The 10,915-nt window shown below is 37.1% G+C and overlaps 1 non-coding gene across 1 annotated transcript; it reads right to left on the bottom strand.

Annotated features, from left to right (window-relative positions):
* Positions 1-481: 481 nt before the first annotated feature.
* Positions 482-588, bottom strand: LOC112535168. The gene has a single exon (XR_003079352.1). It is a non-coding gene; the product is annotated as a small nucleolar RNA R71 (small nucleolar RNA).
* Between the last annotated feature and the right edge of the window lie 10,327 nt (positions 589-10,915).

The following is a 10,915-nucleotide window of genomic DNA, read 5'->3' as shown; positions in this document are numbered from 1 at the left end:
GACTAAAGAACGTCGTAAGAATTCCAGATCTTTTTCACCTTCAGCACCTCCAGAATTGGAAACAGATCTTGACTTGGTTGATTCTTTAAGTGATTCTGAATTAGAAGAAACCATGGAAAATCAAGGAAGAACTCTAAGGGAATTGGCAACACCAAAAGTAGACCAACAACCGCTTTGCATTCAATATCCCGATTTGGAAGTAGCCTTTGAGCTGAAATCAGGTTTGATACATTTATTACCCACTTTTCGCGGTCTTGAGAATGAAGATACTCATAAGCACTTAAAAGAATTTCATGTGGTGTGTTCGAGCATGAGACCACAAGGGGTATCCGAAGAACAAATCAAAATGCGTGCATTTCCATTTTCATTAACCGATAGAGCTAAGGATTGGCTATTCTATTTGCCATCTGGTTCTATCACCACATGGACGGATATGGCAAGAGCATTCCTTGACAAGTTCTTTCCTACCTCAAGAGCCGCAAGTATAAGGAGGGAAATATGTGGAATCAAGCAAAACAATGTGGAGACTCTCCATGAATATTGGGAACGGTTTAAAAAATTGTGCGCGAGTTGCCCTCAACATGGAATTACTGAACAACTTCTCATTCAATACTTTTATGAGGGATTGTTACCCATGGAGAGAAAAATGATGGTTACCGCTAGTGGAGGCGCTATAGTGAACAAAACTCCTCAAGCCGCTAGGGACTTGATCTCCATCATGGCTGCCAACTCTCAACAATTTAGCTTCGGTCAAGACTCAACACCAAGAAGAGTGAATGAGGTAAGTAGCAATTCTATCGAAACTCAATTGTCTAAACTAACCTTTCTTGTTCAACAATTGGCCTTAGGAAATGCACCAAAAGCCAGAGTTTACGGAATTTCTACCGACCCAAGTCATCCAACCGACATGTGTCCAACACTTCAAGAGGACTCTAATGAGCAAGTAAACATGGTTAGAGGATTTCCAAACAAGAAGTATGATCCCTATTCAAACACGTACAATCCAGGATATAGAGATCATCCTAACCTTAGCTATGGATCAAGAAATCAAAATTTCCAAAACCCTCATCAAAATTTCTAACAAAGATCGGGAAATTTCCAACAATCACCTCCCGTAAAGCAAGGTATGTCTCTTGAAGATATTGTTAAAGAGCTTGCTAATAATACAAGTATTTTTCAACAGGAAACGAGAGCAAGCATTCAAAATTTAGAGCCTAAAGTAGGGCAATTGGCATCTTCATTGAGCAAATTAGAATCTCAAGGTAAATTGCCATCACAAACAATTGTCAATCCAAGGCACAATGCTAGTGCAATAACCTTGAGAAGCGGAAAAGAATTGAAAGAATTTGATGATGCAAAAAGGCATGGACAAGCCTTAGAACAGGAGGTTGAGAAAGAAGTGGCGACTTCATCGTAAGAAACCGATCAATCTCAAGTACCCAACAACGAGAAACAAAAGGTATTGGTGACAAAACCCCCTTTTCCTGAAAGATTTGCCAAATCTAAGAAACAAGAAGAGGAAAAAGAGATATTTGAGACATTTCGCAAAATTGAGGTAAATATTCCTTTACTCGATGCAATTAAGCAAGTACCTCGTTATGCTAAATTTCTAAAAGAGTTGTGCACCAATAAGAAAAAGTTAGAAGGTATGGAAAAGATAAGTGTGGGTGAGAATGTTTCGGCTATTCTTCAAAGAAAGCTACCTCCCAAGTGCAAGGATCCAGGTACATTTACTATCCCTTGTAAGATAGGTAGTGTTGAAATTAAGAGGGCGATGTATGGTAAATTAAAAGAAATGGGTGTTGTTATACAACTTGCAGATAGATCGGTTGTGTATCCTGAGGGTGTCTTAGAGGATGTTTTAGTGCAAGTGAATGAATTGGTATTTCCTGCAGACTTTTATGTACTTGACATGGAAGAAGATAATTCTCCTAACTCAACGTTAATTTTATTAGGAAGACCATTTCTTAAAACTTCAAAAATAAAAATTGAAGTACATGATGGCACACTTAGCATGGAATTTGATAATGAGATCATAAAATTTAATATCTATGATGCCATGAGATATCCTAGTGATGTATCCTCATTTTTTATTTTAGATGCGATTGACACTCTAGCGCAAGAAACTTTTGAGTTGGAACATGAAGACAAGTTGCAAGTTGCACTCACCAACAACCTCAATCCAAAAGAACTTCTACGCCTTGAAGCACTTTATGTCGCCTCTACAAGACACCATTTTTGCATTGGATGCACTCGAGCTTGTGAGAAATTATGTTGCTTATATTGATTTATCTTATTCTCATAAAAAGCTTATTCCTTCTATCATACAGGCACCAAAGTTAGAATTGAAAGCTCTACCTAGCCATCTAAAGTATGTGTTTTTAGGAGAAAATGAATCATTGCCGGTTATCATATCTAATAAACTCACTACTTTGGAAGAAGAGGTGTTGATTCGGGTACTTAGAGAGTACAAAGAAGCAATTGGGTGGACTATAGCTGATATCAAAGGATTGAGCCCCTCTTTGTGCATGCATAGAATACTTTTAGAAGAGGAGAGCAAGCCATCTAGAGAAGCCCAACGCCGACTAAACCCTCCTATGATGGAAGTGGTAAAGAAAGAAATTATGAAACTTCTTGATGCAGGTATGATCTACCCAATTTCTGATAGCAAATGGGTAAGTCCAATTCAAGTTGTCCCGTAGTGCAGTTATAGAGAATTCAGACGGTGAGTCAATTCCAACCCGCATTCAAAATGGGTGGAGAGTTTGTATAGATTATAGAAAATTGAATACTTCAACTCGTAAAGATCATTTTCCTCTCCCATTTATTGATCAAATGCTTGAGCGTTTAGCCGGTCGTTCTCACTTTTGTTGTCTTGATGGTTAATCAGGTTTTCACCAAGTTCCGGTGGCACCCGAAGACTAAGAAAAGACAACCTTCACTTGTCCATTTGGGACCTTTGCATATCGACGAATGTCGTTTGGTCTTTATAATGCACCCGCAACCTTCTAAAGGTGTATGGTTAGTATATTTTCAGATTATGTAGAGAATATCATAGAAGTTTTTATGGATGATTTTACGGTCTATGGTAATTCTTTTAATGAATGTTTGGCTAACCTTACTAAAATTCTTAAGCGGTGTATAGAAACAAACCTAATTTTAAATTATGAAAAGTGTCACTTCATGGTTGACAAAGGTCTTATTCTAGGTCATGTTGTGTCATCTAGAGGAATTGAAGTTGATAAATCTAAGATAGATGTGATTAAATCCCTGCCTTACCCCGCTAGTGTACGGGAAGTTCGTTCTTTTCTTGGTCATGCAGGATTCTATCGACATTTTATCAAGGATTTTTCGAAAGTAGCTCAACCATTGTGTCGCTTACTACAAAAGGATATTGAGTTTGTACTCGATGAGTCATGCAAGGAGGCATTTGATAAATTGAAAGATGCGCTAACTTCAGCACCAATTATTCAACCACCAGATTGGACCCTTCCGTTTGAGATCATGTGCGACGCTAGCAACCATGTCGTGGGTGCCGTCCTTGGGAAAAGAGTAGGAAGAGCTCCACATGTCATTTACGACGCCTCAAGATCACTAGACAATGCACAATGCAACTACACAACAACGGAAAAAGAACTTTTAGCCATTGTTTTTGCTTTAGAGAAATTTCGCTCATATTTACTTGGAACTAACGTGGTTGTTTACTCTGATCATGCAGCTCTCAAGTATTTGCTTTCCAAAAAGGACGCAAAGCCAAGGCTTATTCGTTGGATACTCTTACTACAAAAGTTCAACTTGACAATAAAAGACAAGAAAGGAATAGAGAATTTGGTCGCGGATCACCTTAGTCGCTTAATCACAAATGAACAGCCATCACCCTTGAATGATGAATTTCTATATGAGCACCTCTTTTCTATTCATAATTCTATTCCTTGGTTTGCCGATTTAGCTAACTACTTAGTTACTAGAACGCTACCAAATGATTTATCTAGGGCTCAAAAGGATTGAATTAAGAGTGATGCCAAATATTATATATGGGATGATCCTTACTTGTGGAAATTTTACTCTGATCAAATCATTAGAAGATGTGTGTCACAACATGAAGTTGCATCCATTCTAACATTTTGTCATTCATATGCATGTGGAGGGCACTTTGGCCCCAAAAGAACGGCTCGTAAGGTGTTAGAATGTGGATTATTTTAGCCCAATTTATTTTGTGATTCATTCATGTTTTGTAAAGCATGCGAAAATTGTCAAAAAAGGGGAAACTTAGGACATAGAGACCAAATGCCCCTTACCTCCATTCTTATTTGTGAAATATTTGATGTTTGGGGCATAAATTTCATGGGCCCTTTTCCTCCTTCTAATGGCAATATTTACATACTTCTTGCTGTGGATTATGTTTCAAAGTGGGTAGTGGCAAAAGCTACTCGGACTAATGATTCTAAAGTTGTTGTAGATTTTCTTAAGTCTCGGATTTTCTTAACATTTGGCACACCGAGAGCTTTGATTAGTGACCGTGGCACTCATTTTTGCAATAGAGTGGTTGAAGCCTTATTGAAAAAGTACAATGTCACACACCGTACTTCTACAGCCTATCACCCGCAAACAAGTGGGCAAGCGAAAGTCTCCAATAAAGAAATCAAATCGATCCTTGAAAAAGTTGTCAATCCTAATAGGAAAGATTGGAGTGTACGACTTGAAGATGCGCTATGGTCATATAGAATGGCTTATAAAACCCCTATAGGTATGTCCCCTTATCGTCTAATCTTTGGGAAGCCATGTTACCTCCCGATTGAATTGGAACTTAAAGCATATTGGGCTGTCAAGCAATGCAATATGGAGATGGATAAAGCTGGTTCACAAAGAAGATTGCAACTACAAGAGCTAGAAGAAATTCGTCTAGATGCATATGAGAATGCACGAATTTACAAAGAAAAGACAAAGAAATTTCATGATAATATGATTTCTAGAAAGAGCTTTTGTACCGGACAAAAAGTTCTTCTCTATAATTCTAGACTCAAATTATTTCCAAGTAAGTTGCGCTCTAGATGGAGTGGTCCTTTTACTGTCACTAATGTTTTTCTCATGGTGCAGTAGAAATTCAAAGCCAAGACACTGGAAAGATGTTCAAAGTTAATGGTCAGCGTCTAAAACCTTTATATGAGGGATTTCAACTTGATAATATTGCAGAAATTAACTTAGAGTGTCCAAGTTATACATAGCGTGCAGCCATGTCTAGCCGGAGACATTAAATAAAGGCGCTTTTTGGGAGGCAACCCACATTTACTTTTTAATTTGTTTTATTTTCTTGTCCTTTTGCAGTTTTATAGTTAATTTCCGTGCTTCCTTACTAATTTTTTTTTTATGAGTTTTGGGGCAGAAAATAACTATGTTTAGAGAGCGGGCACGCTACATTTCGAGTTAACATAAAGATAACAGAGTGTGCCCATGCTCTAACAGAGAAGAGCTTCTACTCCAAATTCTAAAGAATTCATAAAAAAAAAAATAATCACCAATTCTTATTTTTTTTCATCAAAATTTCTTTTACCCTAATATTTTACACGCCTCACCGGCCAAACCACCAACCACAAAGGCCTCGTATGGCAATGTAGTCTCGCCCGGCTGGTCCCAAAGACGCAACGCAGGCATGTCGTCCATATCGCGAGCACGCCACGCCATAATACCTCTACCAACGCAACGCAGTCTCGCCCAACTCACACAGCTCCTAGCAGTCTCGTCCCAACCAGCCTCACCAGCAGCAACATGTTCTTCTCATTTGTCCTCCTTCTTTATAAAAAAAATCAGTCCAATGGTTAAGAAAAAGACGGTTCACAAGCCAAAGCTAAAGGCAACTCCACAACAACCGTGCAAGGCCAAACCAAATGCTTCAAGCTCACGAGCACGAATTGGGAAAGGGATGCATATTTTGCCCCCATCCGAAATTGAATTGAAAGGAAATCTGATATTCAATAAGCAAGTCCATAGAGAAAGTCTACAGGTCCTATCGCGAAGAACATTTCAAAGAGAAAACTCCGTCAGGACGAGAATGAGGAGGAGAATTTAATTTCAATGAACCATCTCCTTTTGGATCATCCTCCCAATGGCGATATATTGAACAACTCCAACGCCTTGAATAGCGGTAAATAGAAATGGAATTAAACTTGATGGCTTTCTTCAAGCACATGTGTTTTACTCCACCATATCCACCTCACTGCTAAACATTTTCGCTATGCCTAACATACTCAAGGAAGTTTCACCATTCCTATCTTTTATTTCCAATTTGATATGTTAGGCATTATATAAATACATTGGGGACAATGTATGAGATAAGTGTAGGGTGTTTATAGGCTGTTTTTGGGCATTGTACATGCATGTTAATTTTTTTTTGGGTATTGTTCTATGATTGTGACTTATGAATCCATGATTTAAATTGCTGAGAATTGCTTGATTGAGTTAAAATATAATAAGAGATTTGCATAAATGATTAAGTTTTTATGTGTTGCATTGTGAGTATTATTTTTATAATTGATTTGAATGAAAAAGTGCATAGAACTTAACACACAATCACTTTTTGTGAGCTTTTGAGCCTAAGAGCATTCATCACGATATGCTCCATATTTTTCTTGATTGTGTGATTGTCATGTGTAGATTGATTTTTCTAGAACTTGCTTTGTTATACATATTAAGGTCACATTAATGGATTGATTGCATTAATATGATAAGGGCAATTAGGGATAACCAATTTGAACGTCTAAAAAAACCATCCTGACTTTACCCCTAGCAAACCGATATTGAGCCTTAAACCCTTTCTTTGTTTATTAATTTTCATTTAACCCATTATAGCCTTTTCTTTCATTTTACCTCTTTTGTAACCTAAGTTGAAGGATTTTGTGAATTTATATGCATGAAACTTTTGGATGATTATTAGGACTTCAAGTTGCAATTATATTGTGCTATTTCTCAAGTTTTGGAAGAAACTAAATAAAGTCTTCTTCAAAGATAATTCAAAAAAAAAAGCGAGAAAGGAAAGAAAGTAGGAATTTTAAAAAAATGAAAAGAAAAAGAAAAACAGAAAAAAAAGGAATAAAAAGGAGTTCATGAGAAATATGTTGTGTGTCAGAATGTAACTTGAATTGAATATTATTATTCCTAAAGGTTAAGTTTCATGTATATATGTTTTTGTAAAAAATTCTTCAACTTATTCATAGCCAAATTCTCTTATTTCCTACCCATTACCTAAGCCTCATTACAACCTTATTAAGACCCTTTGATTTTTGCATTTGATTCATTGTTTAGTGGTGGAGATTTGATATATAAGCAAGCTTATGGTAAAATTCTTTCTACGCATTGACTTGAGAGTTTATAATTATCCTAAAACACCTTGAGTGCATTGAGAGAAATCCTTGGGAGAGTGTTAAAGTTTTATTGCACTTTGATTTTGAACTTATTAAGAAAATTGATACTCATTTGTGTTTACTTGAAAAGACTCATTTGTGGATTGCATCTATCTCTTGCTATATTTTGATTCGAAAAAGTGAGACGTGATAATTTATATCATGAATGAATATGTCATGAGAGGAGTTGAGAGAAAACCGAGTATGCTTGATGATTTTAATGAATACTTGAGGACAAGTATTGTTCAAGTGTAGGGTATTTTGATAGTGTGCATTTTATGCATACTAATTATCATATTTTCTTGGATATTATTGAAGTATTTATGCTTAATTATGGATTTTAAATGTGATTATTGATTTTCATGTTAGAAGGAACGCTTTGATGCAACATGAAGCTGAAAGGATGATATTTGATGAGCTTTCATAGAGATTGATGCTTTGGAGAATTTTGGATAGAATGGAGAAAAGATGGCAGAAGATCACTTCAGTTAGAGCATGCCCGTGGCATATTTCAGAAATCCGAATTTGTGAAAAGAAGCTTAAAGTGATACTATTTGCCATGTGACTTTTTAATTTGTTTTTGGGAATGTTTATTTACTAAAAACCCCTCACAACTTAGGTTATTTTAGGAATTCTTAGGGACCAAGTTCTCCTATAAAAAGAAAAAGATGAAAAGAGACAAGGAGAGTATTTTTTAGGTTTTGGAGAAAAGGGGGCTGCAAACTAGTTTTCTTCCTATCATCCATTGTTTTCCTTCTTTGCTTTATTTTCTCTACAACAATTATGTGTGGCTGAACTCTTTTCTTTTCAACTCAAGGTTAATTAAGGTTTGAATTCATATGGGTTGTGAGATTTAATTGTTCTTCATTATTTTCTCAAATCTATTAATATTCATGTATCTTCTATGTCTATTAGGAATTCTATTTTTGTTGATTGTGTGAGAAGGCCTATTACTCAATTATCAAGATAGTCTATGCCAAATTAGAATATTAAATCCGTAATTATTTAATTATTCTAATGATTAGTGGTAGAATAACATACCCATTTTATGTGGATACATGATCTAGTCTAAATGAATTCATCTTATGTATTTGTTGGCTAGGGTTGGGTTTCTCTAAATTGCATTGCTATCGGTAAATTAAATTTTGGAAGCTTTTGTAGGGTTGTTTATTCAATAAGAGAATTAATCAAATGGCTTCTATTGACTAACGAAAAATTAAGGAGAAATTAGGTTGTTAGAGCTTCTCAACAACTATAACCAATTTATTAATGGATTTGGAAATTATATTTGCATCAATGATCAATTCAATGAATTAAAACTGAGATTATACCTTGGGTTGGAGTTTTCTCATGTTGATTTATCTTCTCAAATTTTATTATTGCTTCTAATTGATTTCTAGTTTAATTTGTTTTGATTCCAAATTTAAAACCCCCCTAATTTTATTTGAATTTTGTTAAAGAAATAAATCTTACCAATCTCTGTGGATTTGACCCTACTTGTCACTATTTACAAGTTATTTTTATTTGAAGAGTAGGAACTTATTTTTGTTGGATTCGACACCTACCAATCGGGGCCGAAAAGACGTTGCTCCGCTGAGGCTTCACCAAGACTGCCGGCAATGAAAAATGGCAGAGGAAGCTCGGCTCGGGGGTTTTCGACAGTAATGAGCTCATTTTCAATGTCGGCTTTGCGAGGAGAGGGTAGCAGGTGGCTGGTTCGGCGACGGTAACTCCCTCTCTTTCACGTTGATGTTGGTAGCTGGGGAGGGTGGAGGAAAGAAGGAGAGCGGCATCAGCTGGAGAGGAAGGGGAGAAGGAAGTCGGCGACTGGAGAGGTGCATGTGGCAGAAAGAGGGAGGCGACGAGAGGGTGAAGGGAAAAGAGGATGGAAGAAGAAGGAGAAGAAGAAGAAGAGGGGGGAAGAAAGAAAATTTTTTTATTTAATTATTTATTTAATATTATTTTATTTTATTTCTTATTAGAGTATTACATTCTACCCCCTTTAAGAAAAAAATTTGTCCTCGAATTTTAAAAGAAATAAGGCTTACCTCAAGATCACATAAGATATTATCCGCTTTGGCCCCAGAATATAGTCCGTGAACCATTGAGATGCTACCCCCTTCAAAGAAAAACCGGCCATCTCCAAATCATGAGTCGGGTAATTCCGGATGGGTTATCATCAAGATAGTTTAGGGAGAGGTTTGAAGAGTACTTCATCTCTTTTAGTGTGTGGCAGTTCACATCAGGGATCATGCCTAGCTTCCAGCAGAGCCTATTTCAAGTGTGGCGAGATGGATCATATGGCTCAAGCATGTCTTTGCTACTTCAGTCAACCAGCTTTCCGTTAAGATCGTCTGCTAGTGCAACCCGACTACCTTTTCCTTCAGTTCCTCGATATTCTCAGGGTGGATTTCAGTTTGTTGGCCAACAGGGTCGTGGCTTTAAAGATAGGCCTATGGAAGACCGATCAGGGAGCAGAGTTTAGAGTCAGGCTTCAGGCTCTCAGCAGTCAGGTCGTGGATAGGCGAGAGTGTTCACTCTCACTCATCAAGATACACGAGCCTCTAATGTTGTGGTGTCAGGTATTATTCTTGTCTGCTATTGTGAGGCTAGAGTTTTTATTAGACATTGGGGTTACTCATTCCTTTAATTTTGCTTTAAAATTGGATGTTCAATTGGTTAGACTTCAGGTTCAGATGTCGATCACTACGCTGTTAAGTGACACCTTAGAGACTGATGTTGTGTTTCCATTGTGTCTGGTGTCAGTTTAGGATCGGGATTTGATTACCAATTTAATTTTGTTGGACGTAATGGGTTTCATGTAATTCTAAGAATGGATTGGTTGGCTATGCATTATGCCATGTTAGATTGCCGGAAAAAGAAAGTAACTTTTCGAATCCTGGGGGACTCAGAGTTTCATTTTAAAGGTGAGTAGGTACCTAATCCATCGAATCTCGTGTCAGCCATTACGGCTACACGGATGCTTCATCGTGGGTGTCAGGGATATCTAGCATTAGTCAAGATACCTCGGCAGAAAAAGGTTACGTTGAGGACATTCATGTGGGCTGTGCATTCCCGATATAGATAATCTCAAGAAGGAGATTTTATAAGAGGCTCAATGTACAGCTTACATCGTGCATCCGGGCTCTACCAAGATGTATCATGATCTGAAAGGCAATTATTGGTGGAATAGAATGAAAAGGGATGTTGCAGAGTTTGTTTTCAAGTGTCTTACATGTTAGCAAGTTAAATTGGAGCATTAGAAGCTGTCAGGATTATTGCTATCGCTTTCCATACTATAGTGGAAATGGAAAAGGATTACTATAGATTTTGTTTCAAGTTTACCTAAGACTTTGGCTGGTTATGATTCTATTTGGGTAATTATGGACCGATTGACTAAGTCAGCCACTTTCTTCTTGTAAAGACTACTTATTCTTTGGCTAAGTATGCACGAGTGTATCTAGAGAGAATTGTCAGTCTTCACGGTGTTTCTATTTCTATAGTGTCTGATAGAGGAC

The sequence above is a fragment of the Ricinus communis genome, chromosome 10 (assembly GCF_019578655.1).
Source record: "Ricinus communis isolate WT05 ecotype wild-type chromosome 10, ASM1957865v1, whole genome shotgun sequence".
Lineage (NCBI taxonomy): Eukaryota > Viridiplantae > Streptophyta > Magnoliopsida > Malpighiales > Euphorbiaceae > Ricinus > Ricinus communis.
The sequence above is the reverse complement of the archived record's forward strand: the minus strand, read 5'-3'. Positions and strand labels throughout refer to the sequence as shown.